Raw genomic sequence first — 6,000 nt, forward strand, 5'->3', positions numbered from 1 at the left:
TATGACCCCATTAATGGCTTGTTTTAAATTTAGTCATCTCTCTAAAAGCCCTATGTCCAAATGCATTCATGCTGTGGATGAGCACTTCAATATGTGAGAATATGAGGGGACACGATTCAGTCCCTAATAAGGGTTTATGCCCTTTAAAATTTTTTCCTGTCATTTCAATGGAATTTTAGGAGCTGTAAAAATTGCATATATTTAGTTCAAATTTGCTTAATTTGTACATTTGTGAAATTCCTCTCATTGTAGTTCCTGAATCATTTTGAGATAGAGAATAAATAAAATCTAAGGATTCTACCATTAGATTTTATTCTCTTGAGCATGGGGTTCAACTTCTCTCTCCTCCTTCTGACCCTTTCATGCTTCCATCTTTTAATTTTTCTCTGTGGCTCCTTCACTAGAGGTATCCTCAAATATGAAGATGCAAATTTAGGTTAAATTATAAGTATTCTCTTTGCTAAAGTTACTATTTTGCAACTACAGATATATCATTTAACCATAGGGATACATTCTATGAAATATATCATTAGGTGATTTTGTGGTTGTGAATATCAGAATGCACTCATACAAACTAAGATAGCTATGATGTCACTTGGTATTATGCAGGAATGTTCAGAGGTGAAATTATTAGATTATGAGAGAAGTAAACTAATCAGTCCATCCTAGCTGGATGAACTGAGTGGTAACTGTAAGCAGATAGGGCATGGCTAGAGCAGGTGGTCACTGGGGGTGTATCCTGGAAGGGTTCATCTTTTCTGCGGTCCCTTCCCATTTCTCTCTATGCTTCTTGGCTGCCATAAACTCAAAAGCTCTCCCCTAACATGTCCTTCTGCCATGATGTTCTTCTTCATCTTGGACCCAGAGCAATGGAATCAGCTCGCCATGGACTAAACTTCTGAAACCATAAGCCAAAATAAACTTTTCCTCTTTGTTCTTGTGGGTTATTGTGGCCATGCAACATCAACTAACTCATTAGGTGATATAGGCTTATGGAATTGCTGTTGTATATGTGGTCAATTCTTGGCTGAACATGATGTGGTATATGACTATACTATAATTATAATCTATGCTCAGGTGAGGTATATCAGGTGAGGTATGTATAATTTTTACATATTAGTGATGTAAAAATGACAATATCTTCATTGAATTCTTAAAGGATTTATAAATTTTTAAGTCAAGAAGCAAAGGCATTCAGAAATATGTAAACACGAATCTATATCCTTTGCATATCTTCTGCTTAATGGGTTGAGCACAACCTTTTTTTGTGTGTGATCAGGCAGGGTAGTAAATAGATGAAAGACTGTGGGCAACTTAATATCTTAAAGCCTCAGTATTTTTCAACTGAAATATTAGCATAATAATAAAATACACAGCACAAAATCCTTGTGAGAATTCAATAATATGTAATACTTATTCTAAGGCACTGAATAACACTGGAGTTCCAATGGACATTCGCCAGACAAAAGAAGACATCTAATCCTCTTTTATCCATGGGTGTGGTGGCACATGCCTGTAATCCCAGCTATTTAGGGAGGTTGAAGCCAGAGAATTGCAGGTTCAAGAACAGCTCAGTAATTTAGCAAGACCCTGTCTCATGGAGGAAAAAATCCTCTTTTTATCAATTAGTATTAGAGGTTTAAGCAAGGTAGACATTTTATTTCTCTCTGACCTAAATGCCTAAGGTTAGGCAATCCAGCTGATAAAGCAGCTCTTTGATATTCTGGGATCCAGTCTCCTTGCATTTCTTATTTCACCAATAGGGTGTGACTCTTAGCTTCTTGATGCAGAAGAGTTGCTAGGGCGCCACTTGTCCTACCCACAGAGTAAGCAACAAGAGTTATTAGCAGAGAAGAGAGAAAAAGACATGTGCTAGTTGTCTTTTCAGAATGCTTCCTAGAAATTACCACTCAATACTTTTGCTTTCAGTCTGTCTATAACTTAGACATGTGACCACAACTAGCTGCAAAAAAGGTTAGAAAATGTCTTTAAACCTTGCAGCCAAGTGCTTAGCTAAAAACTATAGGCTCTATTATGAAGTAGAAGGGGCAGTCCACATCTCTACCCTCCCCTTTCTTATACTTCCTTCCTAACAATAATCATAACTATACATCAAAAAATCCAGCTGACCTGACTTTTCCCTGTTCCCACTTTTGGTGAATAAACCGTGATCTACATTATGACAAAATAAAAAACTTTTTTTGGTGGGGGTGGGGTACTGGAGATTGAACTCAGTCAGGGGCACTCGGTCACTGAGCCACATCCCCAGTCCTATTTTGTATTTTTTTAATTTAGAGACAGGATCTCACTGAATTGCTTAGTGCCTCACTGTTGCTGAGGCTGGCTTTGAACTCTTGATCCTCCTGCCTCAGTCTTCTAAGCTGCTGGGATTACAGGTGTGCCCCACTGCACCTGACACAAAATAAGAAACTTTACCCACTCAAATTAATTGATCATCATATCGAGTAAATTCCTCCTCCTAAATCTCTCTTAAATAATTCATCCTTCCCATCCTTTCCTGTTAGGAAAATACCAACTCTGCTTTGAGGATGTAAGAAAATGGTTTATGATGAGACAAATATGAATTACTGTTTAAGTCAGTTTTTTCGCAGCTGTGACTAAAAGTTCTGACCAGAACAATTTTAGGGAAGAAAAGTCTATTTGAAGTCTATTTGAGGACTTACAGTTTTAGAGGTCTTAGTCCATAGGAGGCCAGCTCCATTCCTTAGGGGTTCAAGACGAGGCAGAACATAATGTTGGAAGATCACATGATGATCAGACAGCAGAAAGAGGTCTCCACTTGCTAAACACAAATATATACCCCAAAGCCACATCCCCAATTCTCACCTCCTCCAGTCACATCCTACCGCTTCAGTTAACACTCAGTTAACACCTATCAGGGGATAAATCACTGATTAGGTTAAGACTCTCGCAACCCAAACATTTCTTCTCTGAACCTTCTTGCATTGTCTCACATGAGAGTTTTTGGGAGATACCACATCTAAACCATAACAGTTACCATGACCCAGAAACAGATTCAGTTCAATGGAATGACATGGTTTTCCCATGGAAGAATTTACACCAGGTTTTATAGTCACAAAAAAAAAAGTAGGTGAGGTCCTCAAGTAGGTGAACTACAAAGAGGAGGGAAAATCTCATCTCCAAGATTCACATGTTGTCTTTAACAAGGTTTTTACAGGTTCCAGATGTTGTCTTTAACAAAACAGGGAAATTTTTCACAGGATTCAGATGTTATCACATTCTTAGCTTTAAGGTTGGTGGAGGCCAGGGGTCTACCAAGTTTACTCAATATCCTAAGAGTTTTATCTAGAAGTCACATTGCCCACAGGGCAACTTTCTAAATATAATCTATTATCTTTCTCCTTAAAACTCTCCAGTGGTACCATATTCTTTATAGTACTAAACGATGAAATCATTAGCAAGAAATATATATATCAATTGTTATATATTTATTATCTATTATATACATTCATTAATTTTATGGTATAAATATGACTGACCAGTGTTATGGGGCGCAACTTAAGAACAGACTGATCACCACTAAGAAGTTCAAATTTGAGAGTCTTTATTAAGCCGGCCGGACGGCTGTCTCACACAATGCCCCCCAAAATGGCTATTGGGAGAACAGCCCCAACCACAGGGTTGTAGGGGGTTCTTATACCAAAAATTACATTAATCATAAGTGTCTATTGCTATGATTTGAAATTACACATTAACATCATGAGGTCATGGACAGAGGGGGGAATGGGGAGTAGGTCGCCTAGGTACAAACTAAAGAATAGTTACTAACAACCACACAATTACTGCTACATGGTACACTGGTTAGGAGAAATAGAGATCAAAAAAGAGCAATTTTTCATTACATAGGAATTGTCATTTTATATTGTTAAATACATCGCACCAAGTAACTGATGATGGGTACAGAGGCAGGTGTTCCCATGGGAGAAACTTATTTCCTACATAACATGGAGTCTCAGAGTAAAATAGAGTCTGTTTAGTCAATTCCCTCATAGTCTGGCCTGTAACATTCTCATGGAGCCAGATCTGTCAGTCCATCACAACCAGGACCCAGAAACACAGATTCAAATCATATGGAATAATATGTATCTATGGAATTACACACACACACACACACACACACACACACACACACACATTCCTTCTTTCTTGATTCATCCCCCACTTATCTTTCCAGCTTCATTTCTCTTGCTCCCTTCTGAGGTAGACAGAACAATGTTCCCCCAAAGACCCAAAGATCCACTTTTTAAAATCTCGGGGGCCTATGAATATGTTACAGTTGTATGACAAGGGTGAATTAAGATTATTGATAGAATTAAAGTTTCTAATCAATTGAATTTAAAATGAAGAAATTATTTTGGTGTCTTAGTTTGGGCCACTCTAACAAAGTACCACAAACTGGGAGGCTTACACAACAAAGAATTATTTCTTCCAGTTTTAGAGGCTGGAAGTTCAAGATCAGAGTGCCAGTCAGCATGGTTTGGTTCTGGTGAGGGACTTTTTCTAGCTTCTTGTCTGTTGACTCATCGAATCTTCGCATGGTGGAAAGAGAGCTAGCAAGCTTTCTGGTCACTTCTTACAAGGGCACTAATCTCATTGATGAGGGCTCCACCCTGTTAATCTAATTATCTCCCAAAGTCCCTATATCCAAATACCATTACATTAAGATTAGGGTCTCCAATTTAAGAATTTTGGGGGGATATTTTTAGTCTGTTGCACCGAGATGATCTGGAAGATAGAAGAGTGAGACAATGTGGAAAAGCCTCAGATATCTTGGAGAAGAGCGAGGGGGCCACAAACCAATGGATAAATGTTAAAGTCAAATGCTGGCAAGGTTGAGTCCTTCTCAGGTCTTTTTCCTCTGTGGCTCACAGATGGCCATCCTCTTGCTATTTCTTCACATGGTCCCTGTTTTGTGTATGTGTGCCCCTACAGTCTCTTCCTATTCCTATAAATTCAATATGATTTTAACTTAATTATCTCTCTAACGACCTTATTTTCAATTATAGTTACATTTGAAGGTACTAGTGGTTAGAACTTTAATATGTGAATTTGGGTATGTTATGGGGACCATAATTTAGTTTGTAACAGAACACTAACTACAAAAACAAACACTTGAGTATAATAAAAAGTTATAAACAGAAAAATCAGAGGTAATGCTTCCTGGAAACACAGCAGACCAGTTTCCCCTTTCTTCCTCAGTTCATTATTTCTCCCTTCTCTCTTTTTCTGGGTATGATTTAGGTATAGTAAAACAGACCCTTTTGAGTATGAAATTACATGAGTTGTGTAACCACCACATCCAATTTGGTTTTTATAATCAAGTTTATAGGATGGATAAGAATAAAATATCTACATTTCAGTTATATTTAAATTTTTTGCTGTTGTTGTTTTGGAAGGCTGCAACACCTATTAGTAAGTTAGGGCCAAGAAACAAACAAACTTTAGGCAATGTTGTAAAAAGTAGAATAAAAAGTTTTTCTCCCTTAATGATCTGAGAGGTAGAAATTTGATTGTATCATTTAAGTGTCTGTAGTCCTTACAGACCATCCCTGTCTTTACCTATCCAAAAAGAATTTAAAATTCAATCATATTAAATTTATCCTTTTTTTTTTTTTTTTTTTTTTTTTTTTATACTGGGGATTTAATTCAGGGGCACTCAACCACTGAGACACATTCCCAGCCCTACTTTGTATATTTTATTTAGAGATAGTGTCTTGCTGAGTTGCTTAGGGCCTCACTAAGTTGCTGAGTCTGACTTTGAACTCACAGTCCTCCTGCCTCAGCCTCCTGAGTCGCTGGAATTACAGGCATGCGCCGCTATGCCCAGCTATCCCAACTTTCTTAATATTTGTTTTGTTTTCTCCCATCATCTTTAGCTGCTTTTAGACCTCTAGGAAGCTTTCTTAGTCAATAGAAAGTAACCACTAATGGATCCTCAGGTAGGTGGTGAAGAGGATA

This window comes from Sciurus carolinensis, chromosome 6 (assembly GCF_902686445.1).
Source record: "Sciurus carolinensis chromosome 6, mSciCar1.2, whole genome shotgun sequence".
NCBI lineage: Eukaryota > Metazoa > Chordata > Mammalia > Rodentia > Sciuridae > Sciurus > Sciurus carolinensis.